The 14,646-nt window shown below is 39.8% G+C and overlaps 1 protein-coding gene across 1 annotated transcript in view; it reads left to right on the forward strand.

Moving 5' to 3' along the window:
- The window catches only part of col4a1 (collagen, type IV, alpha 1), a 102,304-nt gene that overhangs the window by 29,951 nt on the left and 57,707 nt on the right, over positions 1-14,646 (forward strand). The gene's annotated exons all lie outside the window — the stretch shown is intronic.

A 14,646-nucleotide genomic window follows, 5' to 3' on the forward strand; every position in this document is an offset into this window, starting at 1 on the left:
GCTGAATAGTACTAACAGAATGCACTAGGCAGCAACACCCACCTCTTCATTTGCACAAGTTGGTGATAGAAATACAGAAGCTTTCCCAAATATATGTAACACCTATTTCAGCTCAATAGCTGCCTTCCCGGACTAGTACCAGTAGAACATGGGTTACACTGTACTCTCTTACCCAGAATGGGCCTTCGCTAAGTGGAAGAGGAAGGTGAGGGTGTTGTGCAACTACACCTCTCTTGCTGCTATGCAGAAAAATGAAAACAGAGGGCGCCAGAGGTTCTTGCAAATAACAAAATGATAAGTGTTTATTGAACATCCACAGGGTTTACTCACAATACAGCTTCAGAGGCCATTGGTACATGCAACATATACCGAGTGTATATTCAGACTCACACTCTCCTGCGGGCAGACTGGCAGGAATCTCCCTTCACCTCTGCGACACACCCTGTAGTGGATCCCTCAGGGAATTCTCTCTCCTGATTCCCTATTCACTTGGATCCCTACACTACAGGCAATGTGGCCTGGGAGAACTATCTCCAGAAAAACTGCAAATCCTATGCAGGAGCTCATGCTGCTCATTCTAGCTCAACCCTAACTGCCTTACACTCCTAGAGTGTACTATAAAGGGAGCTACACCTGCCACTATCTAATGCCTCATTCACGGGGCCCTGTTCCCCGACTTCACTGGGCCTGGGCCCATGCCCTGGGCTCTCAGCACACATCCACCTTGTCCCTAAGGTGGAAGCAAACAACAGGAACGTGCCACTCCTCTCCCCACACTATACCAAAGTCAGGCAGGATGTGGTCACTATACCTTCTAACCAATAGCACACATGTTAATGAACTTACTTAGATACATTCCCTTCTGCCCAGCAACTAAGGGAACTGAACCTGTAGGGATTTAAAGCCATAGGGACCATTTAACCCTATGGGTCCCTACATTCACCCCTGGGAAAAACCCATTTCGTCCCGACAATGGGGTACAATATCAAACATATCACATTACCCACAGAATACCATAGTATCATATGACATCCTCTTCTGGTAGTCTCTCCAGAGCACTACCGGGTAACAATGGTCACTGAAAAACAAGCAAAGCATTTTAAACATTGCAACATATCAACAGTGCAATCAATAACATTGGAGCAGAATGGGGTACCAGGCCTCCCCCCTATTCCAGTTCCTTTATCACCACTGACAGTCCTTCCAGAGCAAAAATCAGGGCAGACCTCAGTTCAGAGTCTTTGCTTTTCCCAATGGCTTGGAAGGGTCCCACCCAGCAGGGCATTTGGCATTGAGGGCATTTAGCAGCAAAATCACGCAGCTCCCTGGTGACCTCCGCATTGCACTTCCCACAGCAAGGAACCATGACCCTCCTGCCTTCACTGTCAGACTTCTGTATAAATGTGCCTCGCCAGACATACCGCTTGCCACTATCAGGCTTTGTTCCAAATGTGCCACACCAGATGTATCTCTGGCCATTTTCAGTCACCGGCACTTCCCCTGTGGCACCACCAGAAACTCCAGCTGGAGTGTACTTTTCCTCCCAGCCATCCCAGCGGGCATCCGCCATTCTGCGTGGGTATGGGCTTACGGCCTTCCGATGCACACAGAGTCACTGGAAAGATACTCTCACAGCCCACAGCTTATGTGGGTACAGAAACAGTATGCAGCAGTCCCTCCTCAGCATGGATTAGAGATAATGCGCACACCCAGGTACAGAGCAATACCAGACATCCATCTTCCTCTATTGCTTTCCTCAAAATGGCGGCGATGACCTCACATCAGGGATGTCAACTCGCGCCAAAAATATTCACTCGCGCCAAAACATATGCATGCGAGACTTAAATGACAGGCAGTAACTGCAGCCACTGGGAGTAACGGGCAAGAACCTCAGAACCCGAACCCACGGCCAATTACTTTGCACCTTTCACGAAGTGACCAAGCAGCTTTCTCTCCTGCATCCAGCAGTGCCTGCGCTTGTCACAAAAAATTAAAGAAACATGCACTAGCAGCTTAACCTTCGAGCCCCACGCCTTTTGGGCGCCAAATGTAACACCTATTTCAGCTCAATAGCTGCCTTCCCGGACTAGTACCAGTAGAACATGGGTTACACTGTACTCTCTTACCCAGAATGGGCCTTCGCTAAGTGGAAGAGGAAGGTGAGGGTGTTGTGCAACTACACCTCTCTTGCTGCTATGCAGAAAAATGAAAACAGAGGGCGCCAGAGGTTCTTGCAAATAACAAAATGATAAGTGTTTATTGAACATCCACAGGGTTTACTCACAATACAGCTTCAGAGGCCATTGGTACATGCAACATATACCGAGTGTATATTCAGACTCACACTCTCCTGCGGGCAGACTGGCAGGAATCTCCCTTCACCTCTGCGACACACCCTGTAGTGGATCCCTCAGGGAATTCTCTCTCCTGATTCCCTATTCACTTGGATCCCTACACTACAGGCAATGTGGCCTGGGAGAACTATCTCCAGAAAAACTGCAAATCCTATGCAGGAGCTCATGCTGCTCATTCTAGCTCAGCCCTAACTGCCTTACACTCCTAGAGTGTACTATAAAGGGAGCTACACCTGCCACTATCTAATGCCTCATTCACGGGGCCCTGTTCCCCGACTTCACTGGGCCTGGGCCCATGCCCTGGGCTCTCAGCACACATCCACCTTGTCCCTAAGGTGGAAGCAAACAACAGGAACGTGCCACTCCTCTCCCCACACTATACCAAAGTCAGGCAGGATGTGGTCACTATACCTTCTAACCAATAGCACACATGTTAATGAACTTACTTAGATACATTCCCTTCTGCCCAGCAACTAAGGGAACTGAACCTGTAGGGATTTAAAGCCATAGGGACCATTTAACCCTATGGGTCCCTACATATATATATAGGAGGGTTCATATGTCTGCACTTTTTATCCTCCATATGATCAAAATGTTTATACAAGGAAGACAAGGTAGACAATATGAAAAGTTTAAATATAGAAATTTGGCAAATATTTGAACAATTAAATACATTATACTACTAGAAATAATCATTATTAAGTGGTTCTAACTACCAAAATGTTAACAATCATGCTAATATGACTTAAAATGAGAAATTTCAACAGCTCATGTAACTTTACAAGAAGCCACAATTACAATTTATGTGGATCAGACCTTTCTCTCCCCTTTCTGTCTAGTGTCACCAGCTGTGTTCTATCTGCCTTAAATCGACTGCTTTATCTTGAATATGCTACCATTTCTTAAAGAAGAAAGCTACTGAGGCACTTTATTGCCAATAGATTAGCCACAATAGTGCAAGCTAGAATGCTATATTTATTCTGTAGAATGCTTTACCATACCTGAGTAAACAGCACTTTTTTTAAGATAGCAGCTGCCATTTTATCTTAGTCTAACTTCACTTCCAGTCAGCAGTGTGCGGGCAGGGAGCAGCTCTCAGATCAGATTACAGAAGAGAAGAGAGGGGGGGACAGGAGCAAACTGGGCAGGCTTGTGCAGTGCCCTGAAGAATTTTGCAGAAAGCAGAAAGTCCGACACAGAAGATCATGTATACAGAATAGAAGGAAAGAAAAGTAGGGTTTCTTTTCACAGAGAACTTAGAGCAGCAGTTCTGTGAGTTTTTATGGCTGTATTTACGTAGACCTTTCTGTATTTATGTAGACCTACTTAGTTTTTACTTTTCCTTCTCCTTTAAAATTTTAGTTATGCAGAAATCCATTGCCAGTATTTCAATACCCTACGATTACTGCTAATAATACCCGTATAACTTTTAGGCTCACTGCTCAAGTACATTTTCACCACCTCTGTGGTGACTCTACAATATAGGCTAAATGGCACAGTCAGAGTGTAGTGCTGCTTTACTGTACCTGCCAGTGCTGGGTCAAGCTAGCCGGATGCCCTAGGCAACCTGGTCAGCTTTGCCATGATGTATTTTATTATTTACATCATGTACTTTACTTCTAGATGAGGTACTGTACTGTAATATGCTAAAGACTTTTTTTTGCAAAAATCTACACTAAACTGTTCCCAAGTGACAAAAATGAGCTGACTGGACTTTCTCATTATAAGTCTACTGAGTGTTCACAAAATACTTTTGTTATGAGGTTTGTTGCAGCAGCAGACTTGTGTGCTATTTACCTACAGATGCAGCATAAAATCAGCATGACGAATGATGGTAATTGCTCTATATATCAGTAATACCAGTGCATTTAATCACAGAGAAGTTCTTGGCTAATGCTAATGTTCAGTTATAGCCAGCTGTTTGAAAGGAAAAGATAATTATGTAGCAGTTTTACTTGGCATTTCTCCAGGATAGATTTTGAGGAACATTTGATAGTGGTCAAATACTTTCTGGAACATACTGTGAGCTAAGTACACTGCAAAATAATTTGCAAGTGTACTTAGTGGTGGTGAGTGCAGCTTGCACCTATCCAAGTATACGGCACAAGTTCTTACCATATGGCCTTAAGGGGGATTTCTGTAATTTTGTCTTAGGGGCTGATTTACTAAGACACGAATTCCGACCAAATTGGAAAAATTCCGATTGGAAAACGAACATTTTGCGACTTTTTCGTATTTTTTGCGATTTTTTCGGCGCCTTTACGACTTTTCGGAAATTATCGCAACTTTTTCGTTACCAATACAATTTGCGCGAAAAAACGCGAGTTTTTCGTAGCCATTCCGAAAGTTGCGATTTTTTCGTAGCGTTAAAACTTGCGCGAAAAGTTGCGCTTTTTTTTGTAGTGTTAAAACTTAAAAGGCGCGACGTTTTGCGCAAGTTTTAACACTACGAAAAAATTGCAACTTTTTGCGCAAGTTTTAACGCTACGAAAAAATCGCAACTTTCGGAATGGCTACGAAAAACTTGCGTTTTTCCGCAAAAATCGTATTGGTAACGAAAAAGTCGCGATAATTTTCCGAAAAAATCGCAAAATACCGATCATTACGAAAAAAACGCAATCGGACGCATTCGGCCCGTTCGTGAGTAAGTAAATGGGCCCCTTAGTGTATGGATTCCAAGAGATGCAGATATGACCCTTTAAGGCTCCAGCTTTTGCACTGGTATCCATTGTCCTATATTCTTTGTAGGGTCCCTAAGATGTATACTTTGTAACATTAAACTGTTGCCCCCTGGACTCAAAATGTCAGCTTTTTAACATCTATGTAATTGAAAATACTTGTTAAGATTGGCAAATACGGTTTGACAATGGCAAACTGCTGTGTATACGAGATGAATATTAGCTCAATTATATTATTCATTTTGTAGATATACAGTATGTATTGGTAACAGGGGCAAGATGCTTTCTTTATAGTTTTACATTCTTTTATTTTATTCTATTATTGCTGCTCTTAATCAAATTCAGCTGATGTTAAATACTGCACTTTCAGTGTATGTTTTTTCAGTAAAATGCCTTTCCAGTATTTGAAAACAGTGTTGCATGGATGTTTGGCATTGATCCCTTTTTGCTTTTTCGCAAGACTAAAAAGAAAAATAACATTTTCTGCAGCTGTGTGTGCTTTCAATAAGTCTCCAAGGATTTTTTTTTTTTTACAAAAAAATATAACAATAAGATATTCTGTTGGAACAAATGGCTGGAAATTATTTATCTTTCCTTGGGAAAATATTCTTTTAAAATAAATTAAAAAGATTTCTTGAATTCTAAGACTTATACAAAATTACCCAGAAAACTTCAAGATATGGCTTTGAGAAGCTCTGTCTGGGGTATCAGTTTTCATTTCTAGTTCATATTTTAGTTGGGATTGTGAGCATGGGAAAAAACTTTGTTGTACAGATGGAGCATTTGTTTGCATTCAGGTGTTCCATCCTGTCACTTCATATAAACTGATTCATTCCATTGAAATAAATGCCGAGAGATGGTATGTTGTGGTATTGCGCAATGTGTGAGCAGTGTGGTATTAGAACAAAGTTTGCTCATCTGTTAGGGGCAGTTTTATCAAAATGTGAGTTTAAAGGTTGATACATAAAAACTCTTCCATGTTCTATTCATTCCTATGGGATTTTAAGAAGCATATTTATCAAATGGTGAACTCTAACTTTCACCCATAACATATGGGAAGCATAACTATGCTTCTAAAAATTGGAATGGATATGAATAGAAATTCGGTGGGTTTTTATGTATTAAGTTTTAAACTCACATTTTGATAAATCTGCCCATTCATTTACTTTTATTTATTATACTTAGAGGAAAACACATTAAAAAGTTAAGGGATCTTTTTCATTACTGTTTATTAATTGGAATAAGTATAAATGTAACATTTTACTATGAAGATTAATTAAATTGAAAAATTGAGAATACAGGTCCATAGGGCCAGATTTATTTTGATGAGAAAAGCTTATCTACAAATTCAGTCCTCCATTAAAGACTATGGCAACTGACCGAGCGTGGACGTTTTCCAGGCCGACCTCTGATCCACTCCACTCTGGTTGCCCACACTCGGGCAGTTGCCATAGTCATACAACAAAAAGTTCCACCAGCACACCCTTACCTCCTCCAATCCTTAGACTCGGTACACAGCCTAGAGAGTCGGCACTCTCACCACAATCCAGCAGAAAATTGACTGGCACAACGAGTGTGATGCAAGCGGGGCTTAGCCCCTGCGTGCTTATTCAAAGTATAGCAGCAACGTTTCAGGGTGTACCCCCACCAAAGCTCCTGACGAAGGGGTTCGCCCCCGAAACTTTGCTGCTATACTTTGAATAAACATGCAGGGGCTAAGCCCTGCTTGCATCACACTCGCGCTAGTCAATTTTCTGCTGGATTTAATGTAGGCACACAGAGGAGCGTAGGGAAGCCGATCCGCTTCTCTCAGCCTGGCCGAAAAAAGCAGCACTGAGAGAAGCAGATATCATGTAACCTCGCCCTAAGGGAAAAAACTGGAACTGAAGAAAAGTTTTCTCTCCTAAATTTGAACATCACCCGTAAGTTTTCACGTGATAAACTAAAAAAATGTATTTTCTCATCAAATCAAATCTTGCCCATAGGTTTCTTTTTTTTTTTTTTTTGCAGGGTCCTTCTAAGAACATCATCATGTATTTCAGGAAATCCATGGTGAAATCTTAATTCTGTTTTGAAGGAAGTCTAGGAAATGTATTCTTTAAAAGAAAACAAAAAGGCTGAATTATGTGTAGTTTTCTTTTTATGAATCAGTGGTAGTGGGAATGTTGAACTTTAAAGAATCCCATATGTTTCTAGTGATAGTATCATGAAATTGATTTAAACTGACAAAATTCCAAAAGAGTGGAATTCCATGCATGATAATGGGGAGAAATAATCCTAACAGCTGGTAGGTTGAGATCATGCAATTAATTCTTGATCTTTGCGCACCAGCTGCATCTAATCCCAAACGGATTTCATGTTTTGGTTTCCCACTTTAAATTAATACCAGTTGGACAACTGATTTATTGATATATACTAAGGTGGTAAATTGTCAAATGATCTTGACAATATTCTCTTTAAAGCTAGAATCCACTTGTAAATATCACCTTCCTGAAAGTGTATTTTGTCATATTGTTACACTTAGTGCCTTCTTATACAGTATATAAAAACATTTTAAAACCTATCTGTCCTTTAGTTCATTCATTAAATAAACCATTTAGCAACTGTAATAATAATAGCAGATGTAAGGGAAGCTTCACTATGACTGGCTGCAGAGGCATAACAAGCCATGCAGTAAAGATGACAAGACACAAGACAAATGTTTTCTTGACTAGAAATGTATATTTAAGGTAGAATAGCATGAAGGCCATTTAAGGTTACTAAAATAAAGTTTTGCAAAAATTGCCCACTGTAAAATTGTAACTGCAAATCTTGTTTAAATGTAGAACAGACTCAACATCTAATATGAGGAGGTAGATCCCTTATATCTATTTAATGCTTCCCTTTCCCCCTGGCATGTACACAAATTGCACAGCACCCATTTGCTGTTCAACAGTACTCATATGACCATGTTCGGATAAGATCACTGGAGACACTAAAGGATTATTTTACCTCCTTCAACTAAAGGAAGAGTTTTTGCCAACTAATAGAATTTGGCTTATTTTTTCACTTTAAAGATCCATATGAGGAAGGAAATTTGCATGTTTCTCTCCATACCAGAAATTATGAAGTGGAACAGTAGTTTTCCATATCCTAAATTGGTTGCCATCTAAAGGGTATAAGATTTAAGCTGGCCATACACGTGGCGATCTGACGATGTTTCGTGCGACCATCGGCCGCACGAAACATCGTCAGATCCGCCACACACCATTCAGGGCTGAATTGGCAGGTAAGGAGGTAGAAACAATAGGTTTCTACCTCCTTCTGCCGATTCAGCACTGAAGGGAGATTTTGGTCAGGCGCCTTCTATGGCGCCCGATCAAAATTTTCAAACTTGTCCGATCGGCGAGTCGGCCGATATCAGCAGCTTCCTGCGATATCGGTCGACTCACCGACATACCATACACGCCACCATATGGCCACCTTTAGGGAGAAGAAATTACCAGCTAGAAAGAGTTCTGTACATTAGAGTAAATTTCAGTTCTCAATATTTTTGATGGATAATTGCATTTTTCTGAATTCTGCCTCCTTCCTGTCTGCCAATGCTTACATACAATGTCAACATGCTTTCCAGCAAGCTGAGTGTTGCACTACCTCTACCTACAGTCGTAAGTGAAAGCTGAACTTTTATAACTAGACAGATGGGTGGGAATCTGGCACTTAAAGAAAATGTCAGTATTACTATAGTCACTTTCCAGTTTCAGGACAATAACTAATTCTGAAACTGGGTAAAATACAAAGACATATTGTATGAATACATTACACATTGCTGCCTGAATGTCATGTATCACCATATAAAACAAATTCATAAAGTTGTTCATTTATACTGGGTACATACAAAGTCTATTGTAAAATGATCCCAAAAAATTCAATTTAAAAATGGTATTCACCATAACTATTTTCTATTTTGCATTATAAGTTGCAAATTCCTGCCTAAATTTTCTCAGCTGATTTGATTCTGTTATGACAGGCCTGGGCTGGTATAAAGTTATGGTGTCACACAAGTAAATAGACACCATATAAATATAGCAACTCCTTTATGTTAATAGATGATTGGAGATATACACATTTTTGAATATGCCAAATATTTCACAAAGCTTTAAACAACGGGCCCTAAAATTAGCAATGCTTTTAGATTTACCAAGATTTTTTCTGTGTGGAAATGGTTTTGTTCCAGGGTAAGAAACACCTTATTCCAAATTGGGGATCAAACAATTTAGACAGGTGTTAGAACTATTCAAGCTCCTAGACCCCAATCAACAGAATTAGGTCTCTTCTGATTTCTTTAATAAATGGTATACATTTGGATAAGTGTTTTTCCAATTGAATTTTAGTAAATATGCCCCTAAATCAACCCCTGTGTGTAAATATTATGACTCTTGCATATTTTTAGTAAAATCACAGGGTCCCTATTTAGCCAAACAGTCTTTTACCCAAAAAATAATATTTCAGAAGTTAATTACCCATAAAGGGGATTTTGCGTTTTCCTGGTGCAAAGTATGTAAACAATGGCCCGATCTTAACAATAAGATACACAAAAAGGAAGGGTGTACGAGTCTGTAAATTCATGTGATAATATAACCATCAGTGACTGAACACAATGTTCTGTAAAGCTGTGAAACAAAAGCTCAGACGTTTTAAAGGAAATCAAGAAAACACATGTAAATAGTTTGCCGGACACAAGGAATAAATATATTTTGCTAATTTCTGATGGTTCCTGATGGTTTTTCACTTTATATCTAGCTACTTATGACATGCATCACTGGGCACATCTACATGCAAAACTACGCATTTAATACAGTAATAGTCTAGTGATTGTTCTTGTCTCTATGTTAGGAGGTGAATTATATTTTATTTTAATGTATATGGTTATAACACATTACTTGTCCAACAAGTAAGTAATGTTGGTCACATGGGGCTGTCCTCTAGGATGGCTCTAGAGCATATATGTCAAACACAAGGCCTGGGGGCCAAATTGGCCCACCTGGCTGTTTTATGAGGCTCTTGGTTAGTGTGTCTGACCATCCAGCCTGATCAATTTCCATTTTCCTCACATAGTAACTAAGACTAAGGGGTATATTTATCATGCTGTGTAAAAAGTGGAGTGAAGCATTACCAGTAACGTTGCCCAAGGCATCCAATCAGTAATCAGATTTCAACAGTAGCAAAGCATCTACTGCCTTCTATGAGCAACATCACCGGTAATATCTTACTCCACTTTTTACACATTGTGATAAATATACCCCTTAGTAAGTATATTAATAAAAAATTTGGCCCGCGACTTAGCCTGTGTTTTAGATTTCGGCCCCCTTAGGTGATTGAGTTTGACACCCCTACTCTAGAGCATGGGCAGATTCTAGGCCAGGAAACATATATGCAAAGTTTGAGAAATAGGAACTACTTCTTTGACATACAGAAACATCAGATGGCAGTACAGAACTTTGAAGTAGGTGCAGGTGAGGGAACCAGTTCCTTGTTAGGTGTTAGTTACATGCTAGCTAGGCCTGTAGAGCTTATTATTACAGTGTTAACCATTTGATAAATACACATCTAAAAATCTCCCCCATAGTGTTTATTCATACAGGCTATGGGGCATATTTATTATGCTGTGTAAAAAACGGCGAGAAAATTCGCCACACATCACCAGGCTTCGCTGTGTAAAAACAGTGTAAAATCGTAATTTTTTACGCGTTTTTTCTTCCACCTGAACTTATGGAAAATAATGGCGTAATATCCGGCGTAATATCTGGCGTTCTGACGGCGATCTTTTCCATTTATTTTACAGAGCTTTTTACTCCGTTTTTTCGGCGAATTCGTTTTTCACAGCATAATAAATACGCCCCTATTAGTGCTAAGAGGCTGTACTATTGTTCACTCTTATGGAATTCTACTATAATAAATTCTTTGCTTGTTTATAATATTCCAATTGTACTATGAGACAGTAAAGGTCCACGATAATTTTATTAAAATTCCACTACTTTTTCGTGGTTTTCGTTAACTTCCACGAAAAAGTGGTATTTTTCGCGAAGACTATGACCATTTCGAAATTCATTCAAGCTTTGGTATCGTGACTATCTTTTGGCCAGGTTGGATCTGCCATTTGAGTGCCATTGAGTCCTATGGAAGGCTTCCAAAATCATACATTGAAGTTTTCAAAGCCAGAAAGGTTTTCGCGCTGTTTACAAATGTTCGGATCCGAAAAAATTTGATGACTTTCAGAACGCAACCACAATATTTTCGTGACATTTTCGAACATCAGAAATTATGGTGGTTACTCCGCATTTTTTCCAATCGTGATTTTAACCACCCAAAAATCGTGGTTTAATGAATGGGCCCCTTAGCTTAGTTGTGTTGGTTCAACTTACTAAGTGCTGAAAAGGCATGTTGGACCCTGTACCTTCTCTTGAACAGGTCTTGCAACTTGGTCAGTTTTCTGTATTTAATATGCTGAGTATTAATGCTCAGCGATGAGTACTTTGGCCTAACAATTCTACAGACCCTCAGCTGTCTTTGAATTCTAATTTGCATTGTAAAACAATGCACATTCAAAACTTGCTGTAGGTGGTTGTCAAGCCCCTGTCCTCCACTAGAAGCCCATTATTGTGATGGAAATTAAAAGTGGGTGTCTTCTGGACTGTATTTTTATGAGGGTATATAATAGGAAAAGTAACCCGTGAAAGAATCTTACCTAATAGGTAAATACACATCAGTAAATATTGCCCTTTTACATCTTTACAACTTTCTCTTGATCCGCCATTTAGTGATGGGCTGTGTGGTTCCACAGAGATCACATGACCAGAAATAATACAGCTTTAACAGGAAGAACTTTGGGAGCACAAGATGTGTGTACTCTGGTTTCTATGTGGTTTCACAGTGAAATGCTGCTTTAAATATGGCTGTTTTATATCATATATGCTCAATGCTGCAATGCTCAGGAGCTGAAGTAGCAGATAATGGAGTGCCACGGATAGCAACTGGGACAGATTGGAGTAGGGGCAGCATGACCCGGGCCCAACCCTACGAGATAGCCCGGCAAATGTATAGTCAGGTAAAGGAAGGGGGGACGTAGCGGGGGAGAGGATGAAGCAGATGCCATTTTAGGCAGAGTGAGGCAGTAAAAGCCACCATTCTAGAAAGTCAGCAGGAAGAGAAGTTGCCCATCCGCCCTCCCTAGTGTGGTGGCTGGGATCTGTACCTGGAGTCTGTTAGGGGGAAAAGACACAACAGTGGGTTGGATTACCAGTGCACTCAAGCAGTCACCTACACAAGTGGGGGTGGGACACAAAACTGTGCAGGACCCTAGTAATTTATTAATGCATAATGTCAACCCCTAAGGTGGGTGACCATTGTGTGTGGATGAAATATTGGAAAAACCTTCAGGAAAGGGATGGTGGGCTTGAGGTTAAAGGGGCCTCTTCCTTTAACAGGTGGCTTGTGGAGCCTGGGTTTGTAGGAGTATACTCCGAGCCAGGACATTGGGCGGCTGGAGGATAGTGATATAGGTTATGGAAAGGTAGACTGACGGTTGCTCTGGTTAGGTACTGTTCAATACATGTTAATGTTATGGTTATTTAAAAAGATTGTATAAAGATATGCAGGTTTAATTGTATTACATGTTGAATAAACTGTTATACAGTATGATGTTTGTAACAGCTGTAATTCTTCAATAAAGCTGTGGCCATTATCATCCAATGATATAGTCACGCAATTTATTTGGTTATTCAGAGGGCGCGAGCGTGGTAGGGGGTGCCGGGGTCATGTTCAACAAGTTGATACAGTATGGGAGCTTAGTACAGTTAATATGTATTTTACACTCAGGCTTTTAAATAAACAGATAAGCAGATTCCAAAATCTGTGAATCTGACCAAGCAAACAGTATCATAACATTCATCAGTATACTGTATATGAAACTATAATGCAGTATTTTATATGGAGATGCATGAAAATTGTTTACAATTGAACAGACTGGGCAAACATTTTACTTTAGCTTGGCGCAGATTAAACAATATAGGGTTGATTCACTAAAGGTCGATATTTTGAGTGCTATTTATAGCATGAGTTAAAAATTTTATCACGTCTTATTTTTCGTGTCTTAACGCACGATTCACTAAAAGGATACTTGCGTTAATTTAGACGCAATGCTGTTTGCGTTATTTAAGTCGCGAAGACTATTTTTATGCGGTATTTGACACAACGTGCGCTAATTAACACAGCGCGCACAAATTGTCATTGCGTGAGAAAAAACGCACACCATATTAGCCATACACGCCATTACTTTTGGAAAACTACTGTTTTGAAAATGACCATTTCCCTAGAAACCGGAGGCTGCATCACTCTAGGGCCAACACAGACTTGAATAAATCCCACTGCAAAGTCCATATTGTGTTGCCAAAAGCTCATGAACTGTACTTTTCTATAATTACCGCCTGCCCCAAGTAAGTGTTAATTTTTGCACAGACTAATGCGATATTTAGCGCGTCTAAGTGTTTGTGAATCATGCGTTAGTATTTATGCGCGCTAATTAACGCAATGTGTTAAAATTAATGAATTCGGTTGCGCGCAATTTAACGCATGCGATAATACTTTAGCGAATTGCGCGTTTTTTTCGCATCAATTTTAATGCAAAAAAGCATACAATAAGCGTTATCGCACTTTAGTGAATCAACCCTTATTTTTTTTTCATTGTTAAAACCAAATAATAACCTTTTAGGGGCGTTTTAAAGGAGTGCTGACTCCATTACAGTCCTTCAATTTATTGAGGATCAAAATGTGAAAGACCAAAGGAAATAAGTTGATTTAAGTTGATGTAAAGTTTTACAGTTCCTTGCAATGCTAACTTGCACCCCCTTGTGGTGAAATGCAAATATGTTTCATTTTGGTTGGCAAGAAAGATATCAATATGTATGTACGTATAGTTTTATTTAAATAGTGCTACTTATGTACACAGTGCTGTCCTCCAAGTGTAAAAATGTAAAGATTACAAAACAGAAAGCACTAAGTTAAAATAAATAGCAACATATAATCTTTCCCCTATATGTAATAAAAGGCACTAAGTTTACCCAGGGGCAGTAACAATAGCAACCAATAAGATGTTTGCTTTTAATTTGGTGACCAGTAAATTCTACCTGCTAAATAGTTGCTATGGATTAATGCTCCTGGGCAAAACTGCCTTTTATTACATAACCCCTTATGTATCTTATTGCAACAAATAATCAGTGTATCTTAATATAATAAATATATCTTAATACAGAGTAGGTTATTAACTGTCCAGGCAGCTGGTAGCCACCCGCTCCTTTCTGCATGGGTCCGATCCAGGGCAGAGGCATGCCTTGAGTGCATTACATGCTGCTTTTGGCCTAAGGTGATCAGATCATTTAAAAATTCAGGGAGACATCTAATAAATACTTGTTGCAGGGCAGCATTTAAATTAAACTGAAATCAGTTCAGCCGCGCTAGCTGGTTTTCAAGTGATCTGGTCACCCTATTCTGGCTAAGATTTCTGTTTTTCCCTCGCTCCACAGATCAGTCACTTTCTTTGATATCTTACTTATGTTTCACTTGCTGTTCTGGTACCC

This window comes from Xenopus tropicalis, chromosome 2 (assembly GCF_000004195.4).
Source record: "Xenopus tropicalis strain Nigerian chromosome 2, UCB_Xtro_10.0, whole genome shotgun sequence".
Taxonomy (NCBI): domain Eukaryota; kingdom Metazoa; phylum Chordata; class Amphibia; order Anura; family Pipidae; genus Xenopus; species Xenopus tropicalis.